This window comes from Chlamydotis macqueenii, chromosome 4 (genome assembly GCF_036417535.1).
Source record: "Chlamydotis macqueenii isolate bChlMac1 chromosome 4, bChlMac1.mat, whole genome shotgun sequence".
NCBI lineage: Eukaryota > Metazoa > Chordata > Aves > Otidiformes > Otididae > Chlamydotis > Chlamydotis macqueenii.
Window position 1 is genome coordinate 50490958 of NC_141559.1, and position 22753 is coordinate 50513710.

Below are 22753 nucleotides of genomic sequence, written 5' to 3' on the forward strand. Positions count from 1 at the left end.
TGAAGATTGATTTTCACTCCTTACAGAGAAAGAGTTCAACTATACCAATAAAACTGGAGTCCTGGTTCCCTTTTATAATAGTAACATATATAGAAGTTAGGCTGTCTTGAGCAGCTTTTTACCCGAGACAATGGAAATAATCTCTGGCTGAGCAACCTGTTTTAGATGCTGCACTTTCTTCTCTCTGCTGCTTGAAATCTCTTGACTATAGAAAGTCTCTTTATTCTTTTACATGCCATCAAGGAAATAAGCTGGTATTAAGCATCCCAATAGAATCATACAATCACAGAATGGTTTGGGTTGGAAAAGATCTTAAAGATCATCTAGTTCCAACCCCACTGCCATGGTCATCTTCATCAGTGCTTGAGTTTTACTGCTCAATGGTGTAAGCATGAGCTGCTATACAGCACTTTAACGGGTTCCATCAGATCTATCATATATAGCTCACTTCATTATCCTTGTCATAATTAAAAAAGGCATTTTATAATGGTGCTTGATCTCCCATGGCCTGTATCACATTACACTTCTTTCAGACCAGTACTGAGCTCTTAAAGGCCTGTTGTTAGGTACAAACATGTAACAAAGGATCTTATAATCTAATTGTGACAGAAGATACAGAAAGGGGGTAAAATAAAAAAAAAAACGTAGAAACTAAAGAGTAAAAATGATCTGATTATGACAAAAGTTTGCAAGGTGATATGCACCTTGAAACAAATTTGTCATTTTTGAAATGTACATGATTTTGTTTCAGGCATGAAATTTTCTGGAGTGCTGACCTTTAACATACATAGATAGATGATTTCAGTTTCTTTGATTTCAGGCCATGGTGCTCAAATAACATGACAGAGTGAAGCATAGCATGAGTTCTCAAAAAGTAATGGTCCAGGAGAGTCAAGAAGGGTCCACACTAGCCTCATTCAACAGTTCTGTCTTAAAATTAAATGTATAAATATATTATGTGCCTCTACTGTGCCTGGTCATGCCGATCTGCTACTCCTTTAGTACATCTGCACTACTAGAAAACAAAAATGGTAGACAAACTCCATTGATGGACTTTGTTAATGAGTGTGGGATTAATTTGGCAATTGAAGATACTCTCCTATACATGTAAAAATACCACAAATAACGAATGCTTTTCATCTGGCACTTACAGGAGTTTTTTCTCATGACAATAACAATTAGTTCACACGTCTTACTACTGAGTCAGTATTTCTATTATGAACCTCTGTTTCAGTGGCTTATAAATCAGCCTCATCTTTTTATTTCAGCTCTATACCGGACCCATGCAGTCTCGCTTTATGAGTTAATGCTTTCTTTTATAGTTCTGAAAAAAGTTCTCCTCACAGAAGTCTATTCTTTCTCCGATTTCTGTGTCTGTGCAAATAGTGAAAAGTTCCTTTGATCCCTTGAATAGAAAAGGCACTTAAGTGAATCTGTTTCATAATGTATTAACATAAAATAACAAAAAAAAAAATAGAAATGCACCACTATCCTTTTCTCTTGGGAGAAGAAGCCACACTACAGCCACTGAGGTATCTTCAGCTCATGTAGACTTATTTGAACTGTTTAAAACTTCCCAGGGCAGTTTTCTGCTAGCAGCAAAATCATGTCAGCACTGAAAACAATATAGGCCACAAAACTTACTAAAGTCCTAAATAGTTTTCCTGTGAGCTCATGATTTATGTTCTATTGTATTTATAATCTCAGCAGACCCTGATTTGGGAACTTGGGAACTCCTAGGATATCTTTCCAGGCACTGCAGAAGAGATATCCCCTGTATGACACATATTCAGAAACTTACTCACATGTCTGAACTTCATTTGACTTTAAGGAATTTGCTTCCTTCATTTAAAGCTAAAATAAAAGAATAAACAACAGCATGACGAAAAAATATCAAAATTGACTTGAATGGTATGACTAAAGTCAAGACTACTGCTTCTTTCTTAATGCACATTTCTTTTCTTTAAGGAAAATAAAGGTATACAGTGGAAACACTGCAAACCGTTTTGTGCCTTGACTCTGTTGCACTCTGGACTGGACTTCAGTACATTGATAGCTTTTTGTTTTCTTTGCTGAACAAATTATTCAAATATTACGTTGGTGAATGAAAAGCTGGACATGAGGCAATAATGTGTGCTTGCAGATCAGAAGGCCAACCGCGTCCTGTGCTGCATGAAAATAAGCATAGCCAGCAGGTCGAGGGAGGTGATTCTCCTCCTCTAATACACTCTCCTGAGACCCCACCTGGGGTACTGCGTACAGCTTTGGTGCCCTCAGCACAGGAAAGACACGAACCTGCTGGATCAGGTCCAGAGGCGGGGCCACAAAAATGATCAGAAGGCTGGAGCACCTCTCCTATGAGGACAGGCTGAGAGGGTTGGGGCTGTTCAGCCTGGAGAAGAGAAGGCTCTTGGGAGACCTTATAGTGGCCTTTCAATACTTAAAGGAGGCTTATAAGAAAGATGGAAACAAACTTTTTAGCAGGATGAGCAGTAATGGTTTTAAACTGAAAGAGGGTAGATTTAGACTAGATACAAGGAAGAATTTTTTTTACAATAAAGGTGGTGAAACACTTGGACAGGTTATCCAGAGAGGTGGATTCTATTTATTGAAATCTGAAAATGCTTTACTTTCATGCTGGAAACAATGGCTGCTGTACTTTGTACCTTCTAGTTAGTCTTCCTATTTCCATTTCCTGGTTTGAAGAATTGACAGCTCATGGATTGACAGGTTAATTTTGACACAGTTTTTATTCATTATCTGAAAGTTAAATCAGCTCTTGTTTGAGTTGTGCTTTAATTAATGAGGTAATAAAATAATATCTGAGACAGTAGCTCCTCCTCATTGACAGTAAACATAGAGGCAAGTATTGTTATTATTTTCTTGATATAGCCCTAAAAATCATACAGATGTCACGTTCAAGATGAGGATACATGGATTTGCTTACCTTCATACACAGCTAGGGAAGAAAAAATTCCATGCCCATGTATTAGTCGGTGGCAGTTCCATTCACTTTCTGGCTGCTTGAGGAATTGTGTAGTAGGCAGATAGTTTGGTTTTACCATGGTCCCTGATGATGCAGCACTATGAGGGTAAATGAAGTTCTAATACTCATGGGATACTATTGCTATTAGGCTCAGAAGTATTGCCATTGCTTGTAACCACAGGAGGTGCAGGACTAGCAACTAATCATTATGGTGATTTGTATTGTTATGTTGCTACCTTGAAACAAATGATTGCATTACTCCAAAGGGAGTGCATATGCTTTACATACCTACAGGCGTGAGCAACTTTTGTTATGATATAATGAAATTGGAAAAAAGATGAAAGGGTTTTTGTAAAAGTATCATGTCATAAAACTATCCTGTGTCTCAAAAGACAAAAATGCATGCCTGCTCCTTGAGTTCCTGAGCTGGTTAAGTGAAAGCTAACTCCTCCACTGCCACTGACCTTAGTTGCCTAACCAAAACAGAGGTAGTTCCTCAGTAACAGCTCTATATACAAAGATCTTAAAGGCTGTAAGATAAAATCAGTGACCAATTAGATACCACAGTTAGATTCTTAACACAAGAGTAATGGTTCTCTTCACCAATACAGTGAGAGAGCTTAACTTCGTATGTTTTGCTGGGAAGCTGTCACCTCCTCATGCTCTCTACCACTTCCTTGTAGTAACATTGCAATAACTTTGCAGCACTGTCAGTTACACTCCACCTTAACCTAAAAGGCGTGAATTAGGCAATGACTTGGCACCCAAATCACTGCTCAGTGGAAACTGTGGATTACATTAAGCGCTGGTTTGATGTGTCGAGTTTTTTTGAAGGCAAAAGATCATGTCTCCCCTAATTGATCTGGAACTTGATTGAAGAAGAGGAAGTAATAGGCACAGGTTTGAAACCAAATGACTGGATAGAAATACAATCTTAGCTGGACCAGGCAACTCGGCATTTGTCACTTTCTTGATTTTCCCTCAAATGAGGAAGTACATTTGTTAAAAGCAAGTCCTTAATTTTTAAAAAGAAAATGTAGTGTATCTTATGGCATTCAGCAACCCCAGAATCTTCTGGGTTTGCAACCTCCCTTCTGTGAATAGCACTTTTTATTTCATGTCATCTTGTATTTTACTTGCAAAAACAGCTCTTTGGGAAACAAACGTGTCTGCTTTTGAACATCTGTGCTTTCATATATATCTGGTTTAATATACAAAGCTCAGTAGTAATAATTATACTTAAAATTTGATATTACCGTTTACACTTTTACTGTGCATAGCTAAACATCAAACTGTCAGGGAAATAATAACTCAGGTACAAATTATGTAGAGTCATTGGGTCCATGTGTTCCTTCTCTCTATCATAGTAACCTCCAGAATGGGTAAATTAACACAAAAAAAAAACCTCAGCAAAGATGTAGTTTCAAAAATGTCTCAATCAGAAATGAAAACTTTTTTTTTTTTTAAAAGGGGAAAGGTTTGAGTTGTATTAGGTGGGCAAAGGAATTTAAAGTAAAAAAAATATAGGGAGGAGGTGTAAGGAATATTTTTGCAGATTTTAAAAAAATTACACAATAATTCCATCTAAAATGAAATTTCAGATTCTTAAAAATCAGTCAACTGAGGGGGAAATAAGTGTAGCTTCAGATTTAAAACTTAATATTGAAAAGAGACTAAATCTAGAAACTGTAGAGGATTTGGACATTTTAAGTGGCAAGTTCAAACATATAACTTGATCCTAGCTAAGCAAGGATTTATATTGATCAGGAGTGCTGATTTTCTGTTAATCTTGAAAGACTATAGAACGGAAGTAGAGCTAATGTTTGACAGTACTGAAAAATATCTTATTCTGTCAGTCACAGTCTCTGGACATTCTCAGCTGCATTCATTACACTTCTAATTAAACAAAGTTACAAGGATCTGTCATGTATTGTTAATTTCTTCATCTTTTCCCCATTGAGCAAAGTATGCAGTTTGGAATATCTTACTTTATTTGGCTTATTGGAAGAAATTTTTTAGTTATTCTTTTTACACATGAAAATGTGGGAGAGAGTAATACATAAGAATTTCACACCCCTTAGATCCTGGGCATGTTGTTGTACTGAGAAAGCTCTGGTTTCTAGAGGAATTCTGGGAAGTGAGCATTATCATAGCTTATATATCTGCTTGTCTGATATCCATTCTAAGCAACATAACACATTGGTGAGAATGGGCCTGAGGCCACAGAATCAAAGCCAATGGAAAGGTTTAAGGAAAATGGAACTTGTTAAAATCAACTTGAAATTACAAGTTTGGTTGACAAAGATAATAGTGTTTTAATGCACTCGGATTTTTTTACAGCTTCATATCACATGATATTTTAATTAAGTGCATATGAGAACATCAATAGGAAATTTTCGTCAAATGATATTTGTGTGCTTCTAGTACGTCCCTGAGAACAGATCTTCTTTATGCACTATTCAACACTTCCATTAAAAAGTGGTCTGAAGAAACGAAACAAAACAAAACAAAATAAACCACAAAATCATTACAGAATGAGTCTGCAGATGACAAAAAGAGAAAGTAAAAAATAAGGAAGTAGATGGCTGCTGATAAAGAATAATCAGAATTTTTGGGGATACAAGAAGATGGCCTGTATCTTCTTAAAAGCAGATATGAAGCCTTGTGCATGCATAGATACTGTGTTTTGGAAAGCAATGACTTTGCAAAAAGCTTAGTGAATAAGCAGTGTTCACGATTGTTTACTTTGACATGTTGATAAATTAATTGTTGGATGAATTCACATGATCATATTATATAGCAGATGGTAAGTATTTGGCACTGGGTTTTGTTGATGGATCTTGGTGTTCAGTTCAGATTTCTGCAGTTAAGAGCGGTATTGAAATAGTTTTGGAATTCAAAGAAGAGTCATTAAAATGGTCAAAAGATTTCAAATTATGCCTGACTACTTTAGTGAACAATGCAGGCTTTTTAGAGGAGAAAAAGGAGGTTGGGTAATTCTGTCATAGATTTGGAATATTGGCGTAGAGAACAGAAACAAGGGTGTTTGCCCATATAATAAATTATAACAAAATTGACAGGCTCAAAAAAAAGCCCAATTTCAAATCAGTCTTTTTCTTTCTGTTTTAAAAATTCTATTAGAAAAAAGAGGATGCTCTATGTCTGAAAAAAAATTAGAAAGATGCTTCTTCAAATTTCTATCTCAAGACAGGGCGTTTTTTTCCTGAAAGATGTGGTTTAGTTCTGACTGGATTTTTTGTCTCCTAACATTTGTTATCTATAAGTTCAAGCGAGATGTTAACAGTGGTCACTTCTTTTCTATTAATTTATGAATACAAGACTGATCTATCTATGACAGCCAACTGCCATTCTAATTTAAATCAAACCTCTTTCAAACCATTTTTTCAGCTCACCGCATGGAAAAAAATTAAGGAATTAACATACAAGCATTATATTCTTCTTCATGAATAGCCTACCACATCAATCTTGGTTTTATCTGCGTGAGATGAGCTGTACTTAAATATTATTGCAGTAGAATGCTGAAGCCCCTGTGAAAAGCCAAAAGCCCTACTGGTTGAAAAAGTTAAGTACAGAAAGAACTTAATAAGAGATGGCTTCAACCCTAAAGAAGTTAGTGTCTCATGGTTGAAGGAAATTATGTAAAAGATTAAAAGACTTGCCTATTAACACATAGCCATTCTTCAAAAAAGCCAAAAAGAAAAAAAAAAAGAAATGGCAGTATGGCAGTCTTAATATCCGTAAAGCAATATTTTATTTGACTATATTTTCTACCTTTATTCTGTTTCAAAAATTGAAGATATTTCAGCCAAAATACAAGTGGACATCTTCATATGTTACTGGAAAAGAACATTCTCATAGTGCTCCAGTAAGCACCATCTATCAACATTTGTACTTTTTGAGTGTTTATAAGTCATATACTTGAGAAATCTCACTTTTTTTTTTCAGATTAGTTGAGAGGTAGGAATGGAGAAAAAGTGACTAGAGTACTATTTCTTCATACTCTATAAAAGGATTCTGATAGACCCCAGAGTCTTTTGATCCCAAAGTAAAGTACCTCTTTATCGTTATCATTAATGCTATGCATCAATGTTTTCTAAACCAGTTTTTCTTAATGGCAGGTAAATCTTGACTGTACAAATGTATCTGTATCTAGAATTATGACAGTAATAATCTCACACAACTGCACTGTTGAAATTTGCATGAACCAGCTTAATAAAAAATAATATCAATGTAGTATTAGCTAAAAAGAAAAAAAAAAAGAAGACTAAATTATGAGACTAATTTTTAACAAATATAATACAATTATTTTAATTTCTGTTCTGCTTTTCTTCCCTTAAAACTCATGATATGAAGTTCCTCCATGAATTAGAGTCTAGAATTTTGCTCTCAGAGAGGAGAAAAATTAAGATTCTAACATAGTAGTATGGCTCCAGACATCAAGTTTTCTTTCAATGTAAAGACAGAAAGGCAAAATATTCCATAATTAAAGAATATTGGCTGCAGAAGAGATTAAGTCCTGCTGTCACTTCATAAGTATTCCATGCTCATATAACCCCTGCAACAATTTAAATAGACAAATTAGAAAGCAGTGTAAGAAAGAAAATACAATTATCCAGATTTATATTCCTGAGAAAATTCACCACATTAGCCCTCAGTGTTAGTTGAATCTGGTCCTCTGACATACATGTTCAAGCTGTATATGAATATACATGAGTTTTCTGTGTATTAGTGTCGTAAGAACTACAATACATGTCATTAAGAGATTAATTGCAGTGAAGTACAAAATTAAAAATTCCATTTTCATTCTAAAAATCATCCTTTGAAAAAGATGCATTCTACTGAATCTTTTTTCTCTTTTCCATGTTGTTTTTAAGTGCTTCATTTACTGTTAAAACTTCTTAATATTTTCTAAAATATTTAAATATCTGGCTATATAAATTCCTTGTTCTTCATCATTCATAAAGAAAAATACATAAGAAGTTGAAAAAGTATTTTACTTGACTGTAATCTAGGCTGAAAAATGTGCTACCAGTAAATATATCAACCTAATATTGCTACCATCCATTTATGTCATCAGTAAATCACAGAGGAAGTATTTTTTTTCCCCTTAACTTATAAATCTATATATCACTGAAACTCAGTGACTGAAATAATGTTGATTGTTTTTGGGGAAAATAATTAGCTATAAACACACATGCATGCACTTCTGTAATTTATTTTTTTCTACTTTTACATTAGGGTTTTTTTATGTATATCACATAGTTTCATACACACACTGTATATTCAGTTATTACATCAACCAATTCGTGGAAGTTAGGTTCTAGACTGTCACTGAACTGCTTATGAAGCATGCTATGGAAATAAGAATAATTATTTGGTCTGTTTCTTAACAGCAGTTCCACAGCCTCTCTTGTCTCCAGAGCATTTTATCCAAAAGAGAAGGTAAGAAAGACTAAGATAGAAAGGTTCAAATAAAAATTGTTTTTCGAAAATGGAGTTAGGTTCAAGCACTGAAGATATTTATGTTACATGATATGAATGTTTCATGTGCAGCATCTAACTTGTGAAATTTATATTGTAAAACTAAAGCAAAGAAAAAAACAGCTTTGTACATGTGTGACTATCAGTTCAGGCACGATCAGGAATGAGTTGTGATCCACATACTTTATAAATAGACAGTGTTTCTGAGGACCAGGGAGATACTCTGCAGAATACTTGGGCCCTGGCAGCAGTTTCAGCTATTGGCATTTATTCTGATGGGAGATGCTTACCTGCTTCTCCATCACAAAGAGTGAATATTTTACTCTACGCCTTAAGTAGGATGCTGTGCAGGAAAATAATGTTAATAAAGGACAATGTAAAGCTGATCCTGAAAGAAAGAAAAAAAAAAATTCTTAGTCCTTTCTAGATTTTTTTATTTAGTTATTTTACACCAGAGAAGCCCTTTCTTTGTCATCTTGCAATTGGGGAAGCATCTGCCCTGCTCATTTTTTCATCTTTGCATTTCTCTACAGTGATGGATTAGAGGTTTTTTCCCTCCTTTTTTTTTTTTTTTGGTGCAAAGAACAGAATTGTATTCTTTTTCTTCTTATGAAAGGAAAAGCTGGCAAGTGATCGCCTGTTTGGTCTTGCTGTCAGGATGAGAAGAACTTGACATGACTAAATGACAGAAACAAAATAGCAGTTCTGAGACACATATTAAAGACTTAAAACACTTATTTCCAGTCGTGAGAAAAACTATTAAATTAGACTGCAGCTTTTATAGTTGAAGAGCCTGAAGAGCAGAAAGGATGGGAACAGTTGCAAGAAAAGGATATTTTATCTGCTGCTCACAAGACAGACACAAACCCCTACTGAGCCTTACCCTTTATAATTCGTTGCACTCTCTTTGACAATGCCGTTTTTTTCTATCACATAATATTCAGCATACGCATACTTTAAATCATGTTATTAACTGCTAAACCAAAACGTGGTTCTTCAGGTAAGGACACTTGACTTGAACCTTTTTGTTTAAGACAAAAATAAGAATTAACATGAGGACCCTGACGGAACTGAATCTGGCCAGGGATATAAAAAGCAACAAGAAAAGCTTCTATAGGTATGTAGGGGACAAAGGAAAGTACAAGGAAAATGTAGGCCCCCTCCGGAAGGAAACCGGTGTCCTGGTTACCTGGGACATGAAGAAGGCTGAGGTACTCAATGACTTTTTTTGCCTCAGTCTTCACCAATAAGGGCTCTTGTTCCACCACCCAAGCTGTAGAAGGCGCAAGCAGGGACTGCGAGGATGAAGAACTGCCCACTGTACTAGAAGAGCAGGTTCGGGACCATCTGAGGAACTTGAAGGTGCACAAGTCCATGGGACCTGATGAGATCCATCCGCGGGTCCTGAGGGAACTGGCGAATGAAGTTGCCAAGCCACTGGCCATCATATTTGAGAAATCGTGGTGGTCTGTTGAGGTTCCCGATGATTGGAAGAGAGGGAACATAACCCCAATTATTAAAAAGGGGAACAAGGAGGACCTGGGCAACTACAGGTCGGTCAGCCTCACCTCTGTGCCTGGCAAGGTCATGGAGCAGATTCTCCTGGAAACCATGCTAAGGCACATGGAAAGCAAGGAGGTGGTTGGTGACAGCCAACATGGCTTCACCAAGAGCAGATTGTGCCTGACCAATTTGGTGGCCTTCTATGACGGAGTAACAGCATCGGTGGACAAGGGACGAGCAACGGATATTATCTACCCGGACTTGTGCAAAGCTTTTGACACTGTCCCGCACGACATCCTTCTATCTAAACTAGAGAGGCATGGGTTTGATGGATGGACTGCTCGGTGGATAAGGAGTTGGCTGGATGGCGGCACTCAGAGGGTGGTGGTTAACGGCTCAATGTCTGGTCACGAGTGGCGTCCCTAAGGGCCCGGCCCTGTTCAACATCTTTGTCGGCAACATGGACAGCAGGATAGAGTGCACCCTCAGGAAGTTTGCCGATGACACCAAGCTGTGTGGTGCTGGAGGGGAGGGATACCATCCAGAGGGACCTTGACAGGCTGGAGAGGTGGGCTCGTGCCAACCTCATGAAGTTTAATCAGGCCAAGTGCAATGTCCTGCACCTAGGTTGTGGCAATCCCAAGCACAAATAAAGGCTGGGCAGAGAATGGATTGAGAGCAGCCCTGAGGAGAAGGACTTGGGAGTGCTGGTGGATGAGAAGCTCAACATGAGCCGACAATGCGCGTTTGCAGGCCAGAAAGCCAGCTGCATCCTGGGCTGCATCAAGAGAAGCATGGCCAGCAGGTCGAGGGAGGTGATTCTCCCCCTCTACTCTGCCCTGGTGAGACCCCACCTGGAGTACTGTGTCCAGTTCTGGAGCCCCCAACAGAAGAAGGACATGGACCAGTTGGAGAAGGTCCAGAGGAGAGCCACAAAGATGATAAAAGGGCTGGAGCACCTCTCTTATGAAGACAGGCTGAGAGAGTTGGGGCTGTTCAGCCTGGAGAAGAGGAGGCTCTGGGGAGACCTGGTAGAGGTCTTCCAGTACCTCAAGGGGGCCTACAAGAAAGATGGGGAGGGGCTGTTCAGTAGGGCCTGTTGTGATAGGATGAGGGGTAATGGTTTTAAGATAGAGGGAGGTATATTTAGATTGGATATTAGGAAAAAAATTTTTACAGTGAAGGTTGTAGAACACTGGAACAAGTTGCCCAGAGAGGTGGTGGAAGCCCCATCCCTGGAAACATTCAAGGCCAGGCTGGATGAGGCTCTGAGCAACCTGATCTAGTCAGGGATGTCCCTGCCTCTTGCAGGGGGGTTGGACTGGATGACCTTTGAAGGTCCCTTCCAACTCTAATCATTCTATGATTCTATGACCATAAAAGTTTTAAGGCCTTTTTTTTTTTTCTTTCCTGGCTGCCTTCTCCAGTATGTAAAAGTCAATGATTTAGGTGACAAATCCTGCTGCATTCTTTATGGGTCACAAAGACTTTTCCAGTCAAAGTGGCCCAGGTGCTGTTCCACTGCGATTTCTCCTATAGCGTTAGACAAAATACAGACACCATGGAGGTCTTCTGGACAGCACAGCCGTATACTAAGAGGTCTTCTACCGAATGTAGATTTTTATGTAACCATCCTTATCACAGCTTCCAAGCACAGAACTGTACTGAATGGGCATGGAAGACTCAAGCATGCAGTAGAAAGACATCTAGCTCGCCTAAAATGAGTTGGCAGTATTTAAGCCTCGTTTAGGCCTGTATAATTAAAACCCTAGGCTTTAAAACAGCATGAGGCATTTAGCTCATGAGATACCTAAACTCCGTATGTACCTCAGTTCTGAATACTTGTTTCAGTCTTGTTGGGTGAGGGGGGTCCTAAGGTGTTAGCATCTGTAGGAAACTGCTAGAAGTCGCTCCCCTTTGTTCAGTGGACTCGGCCGGGCCTAGGGCTGACCCGCTGCTGGCCAAGGCCGAGCCAATTGGTAGCAGAATGTCCCGTGATAAAACCTCTGCGATAATGTATTTAAGAAGGGGAAAACAGGAAATAAAAAATAAGAGAAGATGTGAAGCAGCTGAGTGGAGGCAGAGAGCGGGAGGTGCGAGCCTCGTGGGCCTTGCAGGCCTCACCCTCTGGCCTCCCGCTGGGCAGCTGACTGGGCCCAACTCAGCCTGGCCTGGCTGCAAGAAGTGGAGAGGAGATGAGAAGTGAATGAGATGTAAGAAGGATCCTTAGAGGCGTCTGCCAGCCTGTTGTGAGGAATGGCTACAGATGCCAAGGTCAGTGAAGAAGGAGGGGCATGAGTCATGTGGCTCCTGGCCAAGATTCCCCTGCAGCCTGTGGTGACGACCATGGTGGAGCAGGTTGTCCCCCTGCAGCCCATGGAGATCCACGGAGGGGCAGAGATTCACCTGCAGCCCATGGAGGACCCCACGCCGGAGCAGGTGGAGGCCTGAAGGAGGCTGTGGCCTGTGGAGGGCCCACTGGGGCAGCTGTTCAAGAGGGACTGCACTCCGTGGAAGTGATGACCCACGCCGGAGCAGTTCCACAAAGGACTGTGGCCCGTGGGAGGGACCAGGGGAGGAATGCAAGGAGTTCTTCCCCCGACGATGAAACAGTGGCATGAAACAATGCGTGATGAACTGACTGCAACCCCCATTCCCTCTTCCCCCCTGTGCCGCTCGGTGGTGGGGGAAGGTAGTAGAGATAATGTTAAGCCTGGGAAGAGGGAGGGGTGGGGGAGGTTATCTTGTTCCCTGTCTCATTCTCCTGGTAGTTTTAGAAATAAATGAGTATTTTTCCCCAAGTCAAGTCTGTTTTGCCTGTAATGGTAACTTTAAGGATTTCTCCCCATCCTTATCTCAAACCTCGAGCTGTTTTTCCTTATATCATCTCCCCCTATTCTCTCGGAGGATGGGGGGAGTGAGAGAGAGACTGTGTAGTCTGGTCCCGATCGGGGCTGAATTACGACAATACTAAAGCTGCTTCTGTGTAGGCTACAGAACGTCCAGACTGGACATTAAGGAAAAGCAGACTTATACTCAGCTGGAATCCAAAGCCACAGTTTGCCTTGGAAATAATGGAGAGGGAGGAACTTTTGGTCTAGCCCCTCATGTGGTGAAAATGCATTAACAGATCTCCACCTCTGCTATCCAGATGAGAATCCTAATCACTGTACTTTGACGTCATGCTTCTTTCTGACCGTTTTGGAAGAAGCTCCTGGTTTTTTGTTTGCTTGCTTGCTTGTTTGTGCCGGCTCTCTTGCCAGCAAACCAACCCAGGATGCACCGGAGCCCCGCCCTGGGGAAAGCAGGGCATTACACGGATACCGTCAAGACAAGCCTTCAATTTAGTGCTGCGCAACACAGGGTTAAATACCCGTACACCTGCTACGCATGCGAACGCACCCGCCCCCTGTGCCCATGGATCTATCCGTGCCCACCACGCACCTGCCCCTGCGCCCATGGATTTATCCGTGCCCACCACGTACGTGGAGGCACCTGCCCCCTGCACTTGTGGACTCATCCACATCCAGTGCGTGAATCACCACGGACCACCCCTTCTGCATACATGCAGCCCTGCTAACATTACCCCACAGTTTGATGGGTTGGTTTTTCAACGGTGGGACAACCTCAAATGGAAGAATATTGAGGCCAATAAATGTCAAGAGAGATAAAAGGAATTTCAGCAGTACCCAACGAAAAAAAACCAACAGTAAGTTGAGCTGTCCTGAAGCAGGGGAAGGAATTAAACTTAAGAACTTCACATCCCAAGCAGGGGCCTCCACTAAATGACTTATTGCACAATTGTGAGAGCATTGACATCTTAAAAGAAAAGATTAAGATTTTTTTTCTTAAAATGCTTTTTTTTTTTTTTCCTTAAAACTATGGGGGGGAGAAAAGTGGAAACAACATTCTGAAATTTTTCTTGAAATATTTTTCTTAAAGACATCTACTTTTATGATAAGATCATGATCTGCAATTCTTCATAATGTATGAAAACATTTTCTTAGTAAGGTGTTTGCACTCTTGAGATGGAGGTTAAGAAGTTTTGCCATCTTTTGTATTTCCTTACTGGATGATCAAGTTAATGTCTGTCTAAGAAGACTGTCTGTTTATGTGGATCCCTTTCTAACAAATCTAGCATATTACAATTCTAGGCACTTAACTCAGGCTTTTAATTCTGTGCTAGGAAACAGATGATCTAATCCTTTTTTTTTTTTTTTTTAATCTAGCCCTTAATGGCTTTCCAAGGTCACACGGTAGTACCAAGAAACAAATTTTCCTGGGAGTTTCAGCCTGAAAAGTTATTTTCATTTACCACTGCAAGCAGAGTTATGTAGCATTACTGCAGTCATGCAGCTGAGGAATTGCACTCAAGATACGAGTGTTTTTTTTTTTTTTATTTTCCCAAATTCATAGCAGTTTTCTCATTTCCATGGCCTTTGCCATCTGAACATTTAAGCTAATATGAGTTAATGAGTGTCTTGCATTCAAGTGTATTACAAGTGCCTGACTAGCTAAAAATGCCTGTTTGTACTGTATCTCTCTCAGGAATAGCTGAAAAGTAGGATTTCCAATTACTTTTTTTTTTTCCTGGAAAAAAAAAGATCAATTACTGTGTTAAATGGATTTTAAAATATCTAGTACTTGTAAGTGTTGTGTGTTGCAGGAAAGATGGAAGTTCTGAAAAAAGTTCAAGCTGTGTTTTTGCAAAGTCATTGAGTGATCTATACTTCAGTCAAATGCAAGCCTGTGTATAGTCAAATATAAAATAAACAGGGAACTCTAAAGTATTATTTTATATTTCTGCTTTTAAATGCTAAGCTTAAATATTATGTCTCATATTATTATTAACTATTAAGATTCCCTCTTCTCCACTTTCATGCTTACTGCATTGTTGCTCATCTCATTAGACCGATAGATAGATAGATAGATAGATAGATAGATAGATAGATAGATACATAGTGCTATCTTTTTTTCTTTTTGTTACTAGAGTGCTGTATTTGTTGCAGAGGCATATTATGTTAACACAGCCCGACATGCCAGCCAAATGTATTGGTATGTGAGATGTTACGTGTACATCAAATTCTCCAGCAGAAATAGAATTATAATATATAAATACAGAAGGTTGTGGTTTGAGTTTTTTTATTAAGCAGATTATTGCATAATGTGAAATGTAGACTTAGAAATTATATTAAGACATTTGATTAATTCCTGTTATGTTAAGTACATAAAGCTTAGGGTACAGTCATAACTATCTGTATGGTCAGAAGAGGAGGATCCAGAAAACCTATTATGTCCTCAAGCTTTTACACTTTAAAAGTAACAAAGGATGATGATGTCAATGGCAATGTGTGTGCACATGTGTGTGTGCACATGCATTCATTCACACACGTGTTAGTTCAGAAGGCAGCAAAAGGGAAAAGGAGTATGGCCTTGACATGCAGTCAAGGTATGAACATGGACCTGGAATTTTGGAAGTACTCCATCTCAGAGTTTCCTGGCCTATAAGGATTTCTGGTTTTTAGAACTGATGAATAAATAGAAAGTCACAAAGATATATTATCAGAAGGATAATAGTTATAAATAGGCTAATAGAAATAAACAATTCTTAACAAACGGGACATACAGCAAACAGCTGAAAAATAACTAACTAATCTGAAAGCATTGTTTCTGGATTCTGCCTATTTCAAATATTTTTTTCCCAAATTTTCTCACTTCCCACCCTCCTGCACGTAACGTAACCGGAAATGGCTCTCCTAAGAGAACCACCCTGGGTCTCCTTGTTAGGACATCATGGAAGGTAGTTTGGAATAGACAGTAATTGTGGGAGCCATAGAAATATTTCTGTGTTGACTTTCTTGACAGTATTAAACACTGTAAAACATTGACATTGGTACCTTTATTGCATTCAATAAGCCAACATATATGTGTCTTAGTACAGATTATCACTCCATGGCAGACAGCTTGCAATGCTCTTCCTGTAAAAATAAAATGCTAAAAAATACTTTCTTTGTGTGTCATGTGGTAAATGTATTGTTCTTATGTGTGTTCAGAAATATTTAGAAAAACAATGGAAACCTTAAGAGAATATCAATGTCATATTATATTAAGTATATAATTTCTCATAAGTATTTTACACTTATTTCTTGGATTTATGTATAGCATGAAGAACTATGAGAAGCTGAATAATGTTTGTGATTTTCACTTTTTAAAAAATAGTAACATTAATTATTTTAAAATTATTTTAAATTTGTTTTTAGATGTTTTGCCTAGTGTTCAGAAACAGCAAACAGCACATATATTCTTGTATATTTGTATAAAATACATATTTGCTCTCAGAAAAAAATCAGCCTCATAACATCTGTCTGCAACAATGGGTTATTTTGGTCTTTGAAGACATACAGAAACAATTTCTTCTCTTTAGCTTATTTTTTAATTTTTTCTAGTCTCCACATTTTCTCATGTTCAAACAGAATCAGTCAAGCAAATATCAGCCCAAACCATCTCAATCTAGCTTACCACAGTTCTGCCACAGAGTTAAGAAATGACCGTTTTCCCTTGTAGAATCATAGCATGGCTAAGTTTTATGCACAAGTAGTTGAATAAAAATGAAAGAACCAAAATTATATGTTCTTCAAAAAAAAAAGCTGAAAATTGTATGTGTTGCTGTTTACATGCAATTAGTTCAGTAAGAAGTCCACTTGTGCTGGTAAATTGTTTGGGCTTCTTAGCTTATCTTGTTTGACTTTATTCATTATTTGTGAATCTCTACGTGGTACCAGTAAACTTTTTTTTTTTTTCATAAAATAAGTAATTTGCTACTATCTGTTACCTCAAGACCTCGTCTACAATTATCAACTCAGTAACAGCATTGCTTGCTCTTTCTAAATGACTGAAATATTGACAATGAAATAGAGTGTTTTAGATAAATATATACATTTATGAGCATTACAAGACCACTGACATTTTCATAAATATCCAAACACTTATGAACTGTTAATATACTGGTAATTCATATCAGAATGATGAAACCTAATCTAGAATCCCAATTAAATGTTTAGGTTCAACATTTGCTAATGGTTTATGTGTGTGTTCACCTGATAGGACCAGTCAGTCCTCAACTATTATCATTGCTATGCAAGTAGCTAGAATACTCAATGGTAAGCAGAGAGTATTTCCGTTTCAAAAAAAAATATGAAATGAATATTAAAAATGATTTTTTTTCAACAGCATTGACAGAGAACCCCAGAAGCCAAAGTCTTTCGTACATATTAGTCACACTTTTCTAACTAATCAGCAAAGCCAACAAGTATGTGCATCAATTTGAGTAAACAAATTTTTATATTGTGTTTAAAGTTATGTATTTAAGTGCTTTACTTGATCATAGTGTTAACACTAAACTCATGCTCCCTTTTTAGTCTCATGACAGAGAGACCCAAAAGTTTTGCTATATTTTTCAATGCTGCATTCTATCCTACCACTATAAACTGAGCTGTGATTTTGGTTCCACAGAACTACAACTATCTATCAGTGTTTTCTGTTTTGTTTTTGTTTGTTTGTTTGCTTGTTGATGGGTTGCTCGTTCTTTTAAAGAGAGAGACTAGTTTTCATCTAAACACAATTTAATAAGTAATGATGAATAATGGAAAGAACTGGTGGAAAGCCTTATCAGGATTCTGGTGTGCCGAACATGCTATGTAAACACTCTTCTCTAACAGCTTTCTCTGGTTTGCTTTGCACATGATTTCAGAATGTTGAAACAGCAGGCAATGAAAATGTAAGCAGGTATAGAAATTGTAAATTTCTTATGTTGTAGTCTGATAATGTTGCCTTTTATTCCACTGTTTGATTAAAGGCTGAGAAAATTATATATTAGCTGCTTTTGTGTTCTTGTGAATCATAATTTAAACAAAATGTATAATGTAAGTACTATATACATGTCGACAGGCGACATAAACACAGTTTGGATTTGTTCTAATATTTGGATCAAACCTCAGAACAGCATTAATTTCTGTATTCAATGTGAATTTCTCACATTATTTGCTCTTCTAGCCGTGCCTGTCTAGTGGGATGAGAAGTTAGGCTCGAAATCAACTACTCTGTTCCTGTTTCTCTTAGTAGAGTTTAGTGCTCAGTCATATACGTATGGAAAATTTGAGAGCAAGAACAATGATTTCTAATGTACTTTTTTGTCAATGAATTAAGGAACATTTAATGAAAGTCTCTGTACCACTTCTCTACTTGTCAGATTAATCTACTATAATATTTTCTCTTGGTGACTGCAAAATTGAGAATTATGGAGCCGGCTTTTCAGCTCAGTGGTTTTAAACAAAAAAAAAAAATTATAAAAAATCCAACGTCTTATTTCATGGATTGAATTCATAAAAGTAATGAGGTGGATTATGAATCCCAGAGTAGCTGCTTTCTACCATTAGTGCACTAGAGGTTTTAGAATTTCTCATGTATCTTGCTGCTAGACTGACTTCCTGGAAGTTACAAATGTGAAAACTTTATGTCACAAATTTTATGGTTTTTTTTTCCTTTTCTTTAATGGTGATCTTTGCCACCTAACTTAAAGGTGCATGGTTATTCTGTTCTGTTCAGGTTTTTTCCCCCTCTGTGGAAATCTGAGATTATATATGTGTTAGTTCCAAACTACTGGTTGATTTTTGTGAAGAAAAAGACAATAATATTTTACTTCTTCCTCTGTTGTAGCTATGAATACAGACATATCAGTATGTCTCCCCTTTTCTTTATACTTTGTCAATACACTTTTCCCTCTCTGTTTATTTAGTACATCAACTAGGATTACAGTGATGGCTGGATTATTTGACATTCTAAATAAACAGTGAATGTAATTCTTTCCTGCCTAAGAACCTTGCATGTTTCACACTCACTTACATCAGAAGATGTGGTAGTAATGCTGGCAATACAGAATCATTCATTTTGACAACTTTCTTTGCAATACTTCTGATGTTTCCCATCTGTATCTATCAAATGACTGTAACAATACAAAGAAGGATAAAGACTGTTCCAAAGGTAACAAATGTCCACGTGCAATGTACATGTGGGCAAACAGAGACACCTCTCTGAGGCATGGACATTCTTTTGATTCTTATGAGCAGCAAAATGCTAAGAAGTGACGTTCATGCAAAAGACCTTGAGTAATAACAGGGCATGCAGATAGTCAAACTGACAGCTACTCAGGAATCAAATGCATTTCATAAGCATCATTTTGGTCACATCTAGCTAGCTTTAAGAAGACTGCTGATTTTTTTGCACTCTGTGTCATGCAGCCAACACATCCAATTTACATGTGATAAATCCTTGTTAGGAAAAGTTTTGCTCATTTCTGGTCAACAGAGAAACTTTAGGCTATACGTAAAAAACTGTGAAGGCCCAAAAAATGAGGCGAAAGTAAACTAACTAGTCATATACAGCATAACGGAAGTCTGTAATGGAAAAGTGGTAAAGTTTTAAAATACAGATAAAAAATACAATGCTAGCAAAGATGAAGAGGCATCGCTTAGCATGGCATGCAAAAAAATGACTGAAACTAATGTGACACATCAGCCATGGTGGGGGAAGTATTAATGCTCTGCACAAAGAAAAAGAGGAGTGGAAGACAGAAAAATTGATAGATCAGCACTAATTACACTTTTCACAATTATTCGATGACCCTTTTTTTCAGGATTTAGATGAATCTTCAGTGACAATTTAGATAAGAAGAGAATAGTTGGTGACAGTCATCTTAAGTACAGTGGTAGGAAAAAGTTTGTACAAAGGAGGGCTAAGAGTTATTTACACTAGCACATGCCAAAAAAGAAACATAAGACAATTTATTCAATTAAATGAAGATCAAAACATTACTAGCAATAGTGAATCATTAGAATAGAGTTTAAATTGCTGCCAGTTATTAAAAAGAACTAATATAATGTAGATTCAAACAAGATAACTTGACAGACCTCGTTTACTTGCTGGCTGGGGGAAGCTGTATGGATGCACCCTCAAGCATCCTAAGAAACAATTAGTCCGTGCAACCTAATCTCTTGCTGCTTATCCCCATGCAAACACCACGGACATACATCAGAAGAAACTTTTAAAATTTCTGGTATTCCTTAAATAATAGCCTTCATATCCTCTTTAATTGAGCTCCGAAGATCACTACTAACATGCACACAAAGTCATCATCATATGAATTGTTTGGCTGATATTATTACAGTACATTCAGTGAATAGGAAGTTTAGCTAGGAGAGACAAATGTTGCACTTGAAGGAAGATTTAACATAAAGGATGGAAACTAAAAGCCTGGTACTGAAACCATTGGTGTTTACACATGAAAAACTGGTATTCGAGTTTCAAGTGTTCGGAGGCCACTTGCCCATCATACTACATACTTGATGATTGACTATCAAATCTTTGAGTAGCAAAATGCAAACAGAAGGCTAAAATAGGCCAAAAACCCATGTAGACATATGCTGAAGAAGTTCATGGCAGCCAGGCTGCATTTCCAGAATTTTATTGTTACCATAAGCCAGAGCAATCTAGAAGAGCCCTCAAGCTATTTGAACACTATGCATTATGGAAGACTTTCACGTGCAGTACCACGATGACGGCAGCGTAAATGAGGGTTTTAAAGCAATTCTGTGCTTTCTCCTGAGACATCTCAGGCTTGATTGTAGGGGTAAGTTCAACAGAAGTGCTCAGAGATGGTTGATTTCTGCACAGCAAATGCTGGTCGAATCAATACTAAAGCTCACGTGTCAGATAAAGAATGTAAATGGGACTAGAAAAAGTGCTCATCCTTGGTCTCTGTTGGAAGTCTAAAAGATGATGATAAGTTGGTACTACTAAAAAAAATAAGCTTTAGTTTCATACAAGATATGATGGATCACTGGGCCTATTCTAAAGTGCTGCTTCTGAGAGATCTTCATTGAAGTACTGGAAGTGATCTTACCAATCGGAAGACAAATTTCTTGTCAGATGAAAAATAAATGGATATAAAATGAACCATATTATTAATCACATCAAATAACATGACTGCCCTGTAAAAAGTTAAGAAAAGCAAACTGAAAACAATGACAAGTCATGCATAGTCTTTTGTTACTGATACACTGGACAGTAAGGAAGCATAGGAGCTACAGCTCCATATGCAGGCTTCTCACACATTCAAACAGAGTCCAGTTAATTCCCTTGTTACTTTTCTCCTCTTAATTTGGAGGTCAATAAAAATTACGCCATTTTTTAAAACCAAGTGCAATATAAAATGAAAATTGTACAATTTTGTCAGTACATTTAGTCCAGAACTATGGTATTGACACAATGAAAAAAATTATGCTAATTTGTGCTGGTTTTTTAAAAAAAAAAGATGAGCAAACTTTCATGATGCATAGAGTAAGTTCATGTAAGTTACTTTCTTCTCAGAAACTTTAGAAGGTTTTCAGAAGTAAAAATTCACAATAAAAGTAAATTGACAGCCAAAGTAATCAATATGTAACCTATTAAATTTGATTATTGAAACCACATTTGTGTCAATCATCTTTCAAAAGAACAGAACCAGCCCACCTTCTGTGACCTGAAAGATTTTTTTTGATGCAAGGTGAGAGCAGATGTGCCCTAGCCCTCTTTCTCTAGAGCACAAGCCAGGATAGGTCCCAAAACCCTGACAATCAATCTTGTCTAAAGATGTCTTATCCCAGCAGTAGTTCATCTATAAGTCTGTAAAGTTTCAGGTGGGATGTTGTCTCATAATAAGGGAATATGACTATCTGCACCTGACCACACACATGTGCCTATGCAACCTAAGATAAGCAGTACAAACAACTATGTTGGCTGGTAGTTTGTAAAGGGGAACTCTGTAAGGAACTGGGAAACAAATTTGCCCACAGTCTTGGAGGAAATACTTCAGGAAATACTAACAGACCTCTCCAGTTCCTGGTAAACTGCCATTTTTGCTGTTGTTCTTAAATACAGGATTGTGTGATTACTAGCAACCAACTCCTAGATTAACCTTGTGCTGTTAACAGAAAATGTAAAAAAGACAGCTTCCAGAAGTAAGAACTCAACTACAAGAAACTGAAAGCTTGCATAAATATTTAAGCAATAATGATGAAGAACTTACTAAACCTATGAGACATTTTGAGCTACCTAGAGTAGCATCTTTGCAGAAAAAAAAAAAAAAGACACTGGTTTTACTCTAACACAAAATCTGAAACTAACATTTATACAAGAAGAACACTTGGACTGTGCTATTTTCTAGCTCTAGCTCCAAACAGGGACATAAAAAACCGTTCTTAATTCTTGAACTAAAAAAAAAAAAAAGAGATTAATCCTCCTACTGACTTCCAGAGAATTAAAACATAAAACAAAGACAATTGGAAGGAAATCTAGATCAAGCGTTGCTTGTAGTTGAACCATCATGTAACTTTTTCTTTTACCTTGTTTAGTGTATACTGGTTAGTCAAAACATTCCCTTAAAAATACTGACTGCTCTAATGTTTAAGAATATTTCAGTTTTTCAGTAGGTTCACTGAGAAATGCTATGGTTTCTGATTATTCAGGAATTTGTTAGACATCTGTAGTACTAAAAGATGTATTAATGTGAAACATAAAATGAAAAGCTAACCTGGCTAGTTCCTTGCCTGCATGATGGGGATTGGCTTTGCTCTTCCTTTCAAGTGGCGTCCCTCAGGGGTCCGTGCTGGGCCCGACCCTGTTCAACATCTTTGTCGGAGACATGGACAGTGGGATAGAGTGCACCCT